The 11,926-nt window shown below is 34.7% G+C and overlaps 1 pseudogene; it reads left to right on the top strand.

Annotated features, from left to right (window-relative positions):
• The first annotated feature begins 401 nt into the window (after positions 1–401).
• LOC120205492 overlaps positions 402–11,926 on the top strand; it is a 55,244-nt pseudogene continuing 43,719 nt past the window's right edge.

The raw sequence follows: 11,926 nt of genomic DNA, 5'->3' as shown, positions 1-11,926 counted from the left end.
GTTAGAATTTATCTGAACATTCCTTTTATGCTCACAAGATAAGTTTTTTATTCGAGCAAAAATTGATATATTCTTTTTCACTTTAAACACTTTATTCTTCCTGCTTTTGGACTTGCTCATCGATTGTGGTTTCCCTTGCCTATTCTGATAAATTTCTTTGGCTCGAGCTTTCGGCAATGCAAGGTCTCTGTTTGGGACTTCATCTACATCCAGTTTAGCCAAGTCCAGATCGCCTGCCTCCTCTTGTTTCATTTCTTCAACTTCAAACATCTTCCCTTCTCCCTTTCTTCTCCGTGATTTTTTGTCTGAACGTGTTTCTTTTAATCTTTTTAAAGCTGAATTTCGTGCCACCTCAGCGGTAGTCTTCTGTTCCATAGCTACAGAAACCCGCCAATTCGCCAATGATGTTTCTTCTTTTGCTCTTGTCTTCAGGGCATAGTAGCCTTCCTGAGTTAGTTCTACCGTGGAATTATCTGATTCTGGTTGATCGATGTATTGAAGTGCTTTTGGCTGCTGATGCACCGAAAGCTTCTGATTCTATTCGCACGGCTCGAAGTGTGAGCTGCAATGTGCGAAGAGTCTGCCTCCTTAGCCGCAAGGTATTAGGTATATTTTAGTTTTGATCTTGTTTTGCGCTCCTCATCCTTGTCTGCCTTCAAATGTTCCAACTCTTCGCGTGTTTGTTCCAGGAGCTGGTTCATTTCATTAACTGTCTTTACAGCTCTGAGTTCTTCCTCCCTTTTGGCTCTAATGTCCTTGAAAATGGTCTCAAGTTGTGATTCTAGCTCCAAAATCATATTAGTCGAAATGGAATTTTGATTCTGAGCAACTGCCAGTTCCGATTTAAGTCTTTCGAGCTCGTCAATGAGGGGTTTGGAATCTAACCATGAATCTGTAGCATTATCCTTAGCTCTCTTCAGCTCTTCCTTTGTTTAATGCAGTTCCGAAATCTTGGCCTCCAATGTATCGTCGCTTCCCCTGTCAAAATCTGTTGGTTTTTCCATGTGATTCCCTGTTTTTTGGCCACCGAAAGACTCCATCGCTGTTAAAAGTGATCAAGGAATTGGGGACTCCCTGAAACCTTTTGCATTACATATCACTGTATTTCATAAGGTTTTATGTTCACATTACATGTGAAATTCCAAGGAATGCCTTGTTTTTTCCGGTTTTTGTTTCTTGCTTATGTTCTGTTGGTTTTACATGTATGGATACGGCATAAGTGATACTCTTGTATGATTGTTGACCAAGTCTGTTCGTCGTTAACTTAAATTTCTTGCTGGTAACCTTGTGAACATAAACAATAAATTTTTAAATATGTTAAAAACTTTAAACACGAATCAGATATGTGTACGTATCAATCATGCTTGTTTGTACTTGAACACAAAGCAAAACAATTTTACCGTCTTATAATCTCAATCCAGTCGAGTCGTAGTAGTTTCATTAGGCAATTCTCCATGCATGGTTTGTGTCGTTTTACTTGATATGCCTCACTTTTGAGCATTTTTTTTTTAATTTTCAATAATTATAGATTATTTTAAAAATATGAAACTAATGGAAAATTTTAATGATTTCGTTTTTCAATGTAAAAATTCTGTGAACTTACCTTTTCTCTTCCTTCCCTATCCCTACTATAAATCCATATGCAAAAGAAATGATAAACACTGTGGGAATTAGCTTTGAAAGTTACTGTCGTAACCGGTTTTCGTCCGGGCACGAATTTTTTTTATACTTGGCGGGAAAAATAATGTGAATAATAAATAATTTGGGAGTCGCCATCGGTCTTTTGGGTCAGGTAGGTCGAATACCTAAAAATTATCTTTTAAAAGAGTTTTTAAGAAAACATCAGTTAAAAGATGAATTGATCTGCGTTTATAATCAAAAATTCGTTCTTTTTATTAATAAAAATGGATTCGTGGTCGGTTACGTTTAGGGAAGGATTAGCACCCCTACAACCCCCAAAATTAGTACTTTTTAATTATAAATTGTCTCTAATAATAGAATTTTAAGAATTCAAATATATTTAATTTATAATTATGTTATTTCAAATTTTATTACTATAATTTTTAAGAAAATATATTAATTTAAATATATTTATAAAAATATTTATTTATTTAGAAATATCAGAAAAGGACTTCTAGGTGCCTTAAGACAGCTCTTTTCTTCGATATTAAAAAAATAAAAATAAATATTAAAATTTTAATAATTTAAATAAAACTAAATTATAATTTTTATAATGTTTAATTATTTAAAATACCAGAATAGGACATCCAGTTGTTTTAGGACTGCCCTTTTCTTTGATATTGAAAATAAATAAACATTATTATTTAAACGAATATATGAGTAAATTTTAAAATATTAAATTAAACATATTGAAAAAGATAATAATAAAAATAAATTGTAATTAACTAATGACTAAAACAAATAAAATTAAAATAACAGGAAAAAATGTAAAATATTTAAATTAATGGACATAATTCAAATTATTTAAAAAATTACTAATAGTGTAATAAATATCAATCTGAATTAAAATTAAAATTATAATAATAATAAGGGCTAAATAGAGTATTTTACCTTAAGATACATAACTAAAGTAATTTAACTCAAAATCAAAGATTTGATTTCAACATGAAGCACACAATTAATATTGGAGTTTTCAACGTAAAAGCAGAGTAGGTTTTACTTTTCTATAAAAACAAAAAAGTTTTATTTTTATAATAGATAAAACAAAAACATCTTTTTTAGGTTTGAAATAGGGGGTCTTTTAATCAATTACTTGGTTTCAACTATACAACTATTAATACGTGAATTAAGGGGCATATATATATATTAAATAATGACTAAAAATAAAAATGAAATGAAATATAATAATTAAAGTATAATAATAGAAATAAAATAAATTTGCAATTAGATAATAATCAAATAAAATAATTAAAATTATAACAATAAGTTTAAAAAATAAATAAACTTATGGTAAAAAATACTAATATATCAGTAATTAAAATGTAAAATACCAAAATTAAAGGCTCTAATTCAAAATATTATGAAATTTATATAATATTAGTGTAATTTAATTTTAATTATTAACCAATGATTAAAATATAAATTATTAAAATCTGAGAGACTAAATCTGTTATTTACCATAAATATATATATTTACTGATAATAACTAAATTATAAATAAAATAAAATTAGAAGACCGAATTTAAAATTACAGAAATTTGATTTAAGTGACTAAAGTGAAAGCTTACAAAGCTAAAGGCGTCGTGGAAATGGTTTGGCCATTCCCAAAATTACGGATATACCCCTCCCCAAAACGACATCGTTTAGGGGAGGGTATTTATACCCTTTATGGCCGGCCACAATGGCCATCTCTTCTCATTTTTTCTTTCTTTTCTCTCTTTAGAAGAGAGAAAATATTTTCTCTCAACTCTCTCTTCAATTCCCTCACCGGAGGGAATAGAGTTCCGGCCGACAGCCACGCTTTGGCGCCGACCACCGTCACCGGTGGTCGGAAAATATAAAACCCTCTCAAAAGATAGATCGAAACGATCTAAAACCGAATCCAACCCTCTTCTTCTATAAAACACGTCTTATTTACGTAGATCTACAAAAATACCTTCGAGTATTTCGAATCTTTTTGTCACGTGTAGATGTTTATTGTTTCTCCGGTGACCGTGGAGTCCTCTTTGGTAAGTTCTTTCTCTTTCGGTTTAATATTTGTTGGTTTTTGGTTGTTTATGGCTCTTGGTTGCTGGTCGTTGGTCTCTGTCTCCTCTTTCTGTTTGTTCGACGTTGTTGTAGTCTCTTGTTCTCCGTTGCTCTCTGTCTCTTTCTTTTCTGTTTGCAGGTGAGCCAAGACTTTATAGCTTCGATGAAGATCTTATCGGACCGGTCCCAGAGGGGTTTCTCGGTGAGTCACCATAGCTATGGTGGTGACTCACCATAGAGCTCGACGTGGACGGATGTTATCATGGCAGCAGAACTTCTGGAGTCTTCTGTTGGTGGCGTCGTGGCAGCGGCGGTAGCTGGAACGTCGTTGTGGCTACAACAGAGGCGGCGACGTGGCCCTAGGGTGATGATACCCTAGGGTTTCCTGCTTGGGATCATCTGGACCATTGGATCATAGCCAGATCCAACGGCTGTGATGCTGGTGGCTAACTGCTGAGATGAGAGAAACCTTAGAGTTTAGGGTTACTGTTGGATCTCTACTTGGGTATGGAATTTGATAACTGGGCCTCCAGATTTGTAAAACGGGCCTTCGGGTATTGGGCTTGTAATATTTAATAAATAATATATAATAATAATAATAATAATAATAATAATAATAATATTTTAATAATAATAATAATAATTTTAATAATAATAATAATAAATTTAAATTTAAAATGAAAAAAATTGATGTCTACACCTGCCCCTCTTTGCTCATCCTTGTATTAACAAGAATAGAGCAAAGACGAAAAAGACAATAATTTTTTCATTTGGCTTCTTTTGAGCAGGATGGAAATGTTGAAAACACCATGCACTGAAGGGCTTACAGATGACCCAAAGGTTTTGAAAACATCATGCACTGAAGGACTTACAGATGACCCTAAGGCTTTGAAAACATCTAAAAGCTCCTGAAGGCTTTTTAGAAACATCATGCACTGTAGGACTTACAGATGACCCTAAGGTTTGAAAACATCAAAAAGCTCCCGAAGGCTTTTTGGAAACATCATGCACTGTAGGACTTACAGATGACCCGAAGGTTTGAAAACATCAAAAAGCTCCCGAAGGCTTTTTGGAAACATCATGCACTGTAGGACTTACAGATGACCCTAAGGTTTTGAAAACATCAAAAAGCTCCTAAAGGCTTTTTGGAAACATCATGCACTGTAGGACTTACAGATGACCCGAAGGTTTGAAAACATCAAAAAGCTCCCGAAGGCTTTTTGGAAACATCATGCACTGCAGGACTTACAGATGACCCTAAGGCTTTGAAAACATCAAAAAGCTCCCGAAGGCTTTTTGTAAACATTATGCACTGCAGGACTTACAGATGACCCTAAGGCTTTGAAAACATCAAAAAGTTCCCGAAGGCTTTTTGGAAACATCATGCACTGCAGGACTTACAGATGACCCGAAGGTTTGAAAACATCAAAAAGCTCCCGAAGGCTTTTTGGAAACATCATGCACTGCAGGACTTACAGATGACTCTAAGGCTTTGAAAACATCTAAAAACTCCCGAAGGCTTTTTGGAAACATCATGCACTGCAGGACTTACAGATGTGGGAAATAGTTTACTAAGTAAGAAACTATGAAAATCATTTTCTTACTTTTCAACAATTTCATTTTTAGAAAAGATTGAATGAGAAACTATAGAAATCGTTTTCTCATTATTATTTTTTTGAAATAACATGTTGATTGGGCAACATGCCCCAATCTCAAGATAATGCTCATTTTTGTGGATTACATCCATCTATTCTTCAGATGTTTGCGTGATTCCTGTATTTGCGGTTTTGAATACATTCTTCTTGTAAGGTATTTCTTACCATGAATCTTCTTGTTCTTCTGAAGATCTGTAAAACTTCATGTTTGAATGCACTCAGATGTATCAATGTAATGCATTGTATATTGTGCAAATGATGTTCTTATGAATGCATGAATGTTGATGCAATCTTCATTTGACTTCAAAGTGGTGAACTTGGTCTTCCTTCACTTCATCATTTATTGCCAGGGTTACCTCTAGATATAAGTGTAGAAACTTATGCTATTAAGCTTGCATTTCTGCAGAATCATCTGATCAACTTGTATCTTGGCGTCTTCTTTGTTTCATGAAAGTTTTAGAAGAAATGTTTCATTTGTGGAACTCTTGCTGTAGTCAAAATTATGACCCTGATGCCCCATTTTATCTTGGATAAAACCAACTTTATTTGCTTGGACTTGTGTATAAATCCCATAAAGCTTTCATCTTTGAAAAGAGAATCTATCATCTTTAAAAAGAGAATCTATCATCTTTGAATAGTGTAGATGTAGATATGCCTGACTCAACAGGGATTAATTAGGAGAGTAGAGTCTGTTCTAATTTGACTCTTTGAAACACATTACAATGAAGATTTATCCCAATTCCTTTCATGTATCCATATATAATCAGATCTTGAATAAGGCAACTTGGACCATATCATGTCGAGATGTTTAACAACAACCTGTCGTTCAACCTAGTTTCTTGTTGTTAAAATTTCAGCTCTCCTTCTGCGGAAAGAAATCTTCATCATATCTCAACTTATAATCTTGAAGTTGAAGAAGACAAACTTCATCTTGGATCAAAAATGGAAACCATATGATCACAACATTGGTTCAACATCAGAATAACTAGTTCGTAAAACATTTTGACAATACATTCTTCATCTCATGTGGTTTCAGCTCAAATGTTCGTAAAGCATTTGACAATACATTCATCATTTTTTATGGCTTATGCCAAGATTTCTCAATCATTGAATCTCTTTGCATGGTGTTCAAAGTTTTTGTATGATGTCACAAGACCATTTGAGAACAAATCTCAATGGGGATTCAAGTATGATGTTGGTATGACCAAAAAGTTGGTTAAATTCACAAGATTTGCTGGTGTCGAATTGAATAGAAGACACTAATTACTCTTGATATCATCTTGGGCAAGGGCAAATGTAATACTGATCACGTTTTCTTCTGTAATGAGCATTGTAGAAAGTAGAAACACTTCAGCTATAGGATCCATGTACCGAAAGATATCCGTAGAATTCTTGCTTATGGGGATGAAACGCAAATGATAAAACCCAAAATAGATGATAACTCAATTCATCTTGGCTAGCAATGATGATCCCAATAACAACGGGAATAACAGTAATATAAGTGAGAATCGAGTCTCCCTTTTCAATGTCATCAAGTAAGCAAAAACTGATGTGAAAAACAGCTTCATAATCTCAACTTTATGGTTGAAACTAACTGCCAGGAATCTCAAAGAAATATTTACAATCATCACCGACACACAGAATGCAAAATTCAAAGCTGAGATCTTGAGGAATTGAACCCTGTATCGAGTAGTCTACCTGGGGACCATCTTTATTCATGCAATCGTGATGTATCTTAACAAAGAACATGATATCATGTGAAACACGGTTAAAAAGATTGGGTATTTGAAAACATACTTGCTGAGTAGATATTTGTTCAACAACATGATCATAATGTAACTGCCTGATGAACGAAACAATTATGTATAGTCAACTTGACTGTTATTGTTTTACCATTTTCATTCTTCATATTTTTCTGTCTTATTGGAAATATCTGCTCAAATCAATGATTTTTAACACATGATGATGTGGGCCTTCAGCATGCCCCAACATTAGCTAATACAAGTGTTCAAAATGCATCAACAGTCCTGATTCTGATTGAAAGGGGCTTTCAGCATACCCCAGCATTTTGCTGTTATAAATATTCAGAATACTTCAATATTCCTGATTCTGATTGAAAGGGGTTTTCATCATGCCACAACCTTCGCTTCTTGTTAATTTGAGCCTTCAAAATTCCCCACATAGATCTGTCTGAAAGAACCTTTAAAATACCCCAACATTTGCTGATACAGATGTTAAAAGTGTGCTCAACATTATTTATTGTTGAGATGAGCCTCCAAGAATGCCCAAATATTCATATTGCTGTGAGCCTTCAAAATGCCCCAATATTCTATTTCTGGTTGAAATGGGCCCTCAAGATGTTTCTCTAGATCTGTCTGAATTGGGCTTTCGAGATGCCTCAATTTTCTATTTCTGGTTTACTCTCGACGTTTGTTTGACTTGAATATCATGATCCCTACAAGGTTCAATTTTGACAATGCACTGTGGTGGATACTTGTGGCTTTATTCGTGCTCCAAATCTGTTTATTTTGAATACTCTCATTCTGGTGTCATTAAACAGCAGTGTTGTCAGGTAACTGGAAGATTTCTCTTCATATTGTCGCAAACTTAAGAAGTACTCAATCATTCTGACAGAAACGTCTGAGATATGTGTCTTCTGAATGAGGTGACCATTTTATGTATCTGGAGGGATTTAGTCAGACAGAGCAGTATAAATAGCTTGGTAATTCATTCCAGGCTGACACAGTGGCTTATCATCTTTCAGTGAAGGCCATCTCTGAAATATACTTTTCCGTAGGAGAGAAACCAATTTATGCAAACAGTAATCTGATACACTGGCAATACTACATATACAATGGTACATGCTCTTGAAAAATCCATACCTATGCAACATGTTGATTCTGATAACAACTCATCTGATTATGAAGCGATCTTTCAGGATGATTTCACAGATATTGATAGTTCTTTCTGATATCGAGGAAATCCTGAATTCTGATTCTGATGAGGAGAATAAACTATTATTCTTGACGAAAATGGGGTACTCAGAAGTTGAGGCTTCAATAACCATGGAGAGATATGGTCTGGATTCATCAATTGCAGAGTTGACAGATTTTATATGTGTTGCTCAAATGGCTAAGGCTAAGGCTACTGACGCACTTCTTATGGTAGAAGATAGGAAGCCATTATGCAATGATCCCAATTACAAGCAAAGGCGAAACTTGGGCTATGATTTTTGAAAAGGAAGAAGCAGAGGAAGCTTGAAAAGAAGCTTCTTAATGAAGACGATCATGCAGTTCATCTTTCAATTCCAATGATTGGTTCTGGGGTTCCTACCGAACCAGATCAGATAACTCAAAGAACACTTCCAGAAGATGCTATTGGGTCTCCTTATTTCTACTATGAGAACGTGGCACTTGCTCAAGTTAATGTTTGGACTGGAATATCACATTACTTATTCAATGTAGAGCCAGAATTTTGTAGATTCGAAGCATTTTCATACTGTTACACTAAAAAGGGGCTATATTCATAATATGCCAATTGAAAACAGATTTACTCTTATCATGTTTTCTCCACGCACTATACATGATATTTTTCCATTGATAAAGAAATGGTGCCTTCCTGGGATCCAAGAAAAAAGTTGAACTATTTACAAACATGTACAGGAAGTGCTAAATTGACAGAAAGGAGCTGTAAGGTTCTTGAAGCTTATGACGATAAGCCACCTTCGAGTGTCTAGAAGTATGTTCTTGATGAGTGCTGAAAATGGAATCTGGTATGGGTTTGAAGGAATAAAGTTACTCCACTTGAACCTGATGAGGTGGAAATGCTTCTAGATTTCCCTAAAAATCATAAACGAGGAGCTGCTAGAGACACGTTTTCCGGTGATATCCATGTCCTGTCTTTTTTTTTCCTGGGATCAGTGATGCAGAGGCCGTCTTCTACTGTCTTGGCATATCTTTGAAAACAGATGTGCAAGAACTGAATGATGATCGGTTGGAGCAATTGATGAGTAGATTTGTCGAATTCGACCTTGTTGTCGGTGGCATCTAGCGTAACAACCTTACTGGAAGAAATAAACATTATCAGGATGAATTAGAAGATTTTTGTTGGTGCATTTTCTTGCAATGACTACTACAGTGACTGTATCTTCTGCTGCTCCAAAATATCCTACTCTTTTCGAATCATGGAACGGTTTAATTGATGGTAAAACTGGTTATCTCAACTTTTGGAATCATGTACGACATACAAATATAGAATTTATTCCAATGTCTTATTCTGTGCCATATGTTCTCAAATTCGAATTCAGCAATCTTCTGAAGGACATAATGGATATAATCTTGTCAAGGAAATTGATCAGCATTGAAAAGGTAACAATGCTGTATCAAGAATTGAGCCAGCATCACGTTATAACCAGAGTGCAGGTAGTGACTTGTTCATGGCTATATGATGTAATCTTCTAGAGAACATGAATTGATGGTTGGGGAAAATAATATGTCTGGTGATGCTTATCGCCCTCAGCATGAGATAAACGATAATATTTCTTTATGAGCTGCTAATAATGTCATAAGAGAGTGTCACAAGTTCAATTCTCCAGACTTTCTGGCTTATTGGACCACTTGCCTTCAAAAATGTGAAGTGCTTCATCATTCTGGCGTCTTTTTTTTTTCTACAATAGAGGTAGATTAGGCAACAACTTGCTTTAAGGACCTTATCCATTTGAGACTGTCCTGTTTGAAAATGTTTTTCCTCCTTTCTTTATTGAAGAATGAAAGAGTTTTGTAGAATGTTGCCTATCATAGGTTCACAATAAAATCAAATCATAAGCATGAATTCAAAGAATATCAAAAGAATCAACAACTCTGTAATGTTTGAGAATTATAATTCTTTGACAAGTATCAAGATTTGGTTTGGTTTCAGGATGGCCTTCCTATTTTCTATGGTTACATCTATTTAAGATGTCACTCATCTCTCGCTCTTTGTGAACTTTGTCACATGTCTCACTTTGAGGACTTGGTATTTTAACCGGATGCGTACAAAATGACGCAACTAGGATTGCCAATCACTAGACCTTCTAGAATTCTTCCATTTCAATTCTCTGGAATCTTTCATTTAGACTCATCTAATCAAAGTAGTGCAAAAATATCGGTCTAAAAATGAAATTTCTGAGTGCTTGTGTGAAGTTGACTATAACAGGTGTTTCGTAACTCCCTTAGTCCATTTGTTAACACATTTGCCACTTTGGCTAGCTGAATTCAGCTTTATTGTTTATAATAATATAATCACCTTTATCAGGTTAATTGAAACTTATCCATAAAGCCGGGGAGATTAACCAATTGCTCTAGAGGGACAGTTGTATTGCATATAATAGTATAATAGACTAGCTTAATATTATCCATAAAGCCAGGGCGATTAACCAATTGCTCTAGAGGGACAACTCAAACTTTATTGTATAATAATATAACATGGGTGTTCAAATCCAATTTCTTAAGCTTGTTAAGAAGAACCTGTTATAGTCTAGGTGTTTTGGTGGAATTCAGAAAATCTCTTTGTTAGAATTCAATTCTCAAGCAACTGACTTAAACTAGATTTACCTATTTGTGAAGATTACGTTCATCATTGAACGTCATCAATAGAAAAATACTCTAGTCGGTTTTGTAATGTAATACACCAATAATGTGCCATGTTGTACGCTCCTATATATAAATACCAAGCCTTTTTGTAATTCCTTTCAATAGGAGTAGGCTATCTCATATTTGTAATAGGATAGTGTTTGGGTGTATTTCTTCTGAGGTAAGGTCAATGATCCTTGTTTTTCTTATTTTCAATCCTGATATTCTGTCAAAGATTATAACTCTAATCATGAAGAACTTTTTAATCCAGTTGATATTCAAAGAACTGCAAGATTGCAAAATTGACTCAATGCTCATAACCTTAAAAGCAACACAAATTTATTTATTGCACAAAAAGCGGAAAAAGGAACGAAAAAAAACAAGTTCAAACAAGATGCTGAAAATAGAAAGGTACTACAGTGGTAGATAACACTTCCACTTGTTTATGCATCATTACTTCTCTAATGTTGGGTGTGCAATTGGAACATAGTTCTTGCCCTCATTTGCCCCCCATTTCTTGTGTCAAAACCCCTTTGTCAACAAGCATCTCAATTTCTTTCAACAGTGGCATACAATTGCCAGTAGAGTGTCCAGATACCCCCAAGTAGAAATTACAAACACTATCTTGATCATAGCTATGAGCAGAAGGGTTTGGTGTCACTTTCGTTGGTCTTGGTGTGATGTATTGACCTTTAATCAAATGAGGGTACAAGCCTGAAATGGAGGTTTGGAACACCTCCAAAGTATTTCTTGATCGCATGATTTTCTTTGGTCGATCTGAACAACTATTTGCTCCTTTTCTTTTGCAATTGCGGGGACTTTGGATTTGATACTCATTCACATTACCAACTTTAGCTCTCTGATCAATCGGGCTATTGGATGTGACTTTTGAGTTTCCTTCACTGATTACATTCTCAATTAAATCTCCACTTTTCATAAGATTCTTGAATTCAT

This window comes from Hibiscus syriacus, unplaced genomic scaffold, assembly GCF_006381635.1.
Source record: "Hibiscus syriacus cultivar Baekdansim isolate YM2019G1 unplaced genomic scaffold, ASM638163v2 tig00012493_pilon, whole genome shotgun sequence".
NCBI classification, from domain to species: domain Eukaryota; kingdom Viridiplantae; phylum Streptophyta; class Magnoliopsida; order Malvales; family Malvaceae; genus Hibiscus; species Hibiscus syriacus.
This window is presented reverse-complemented; position numbering and strand designations above follow the sequence as displayed.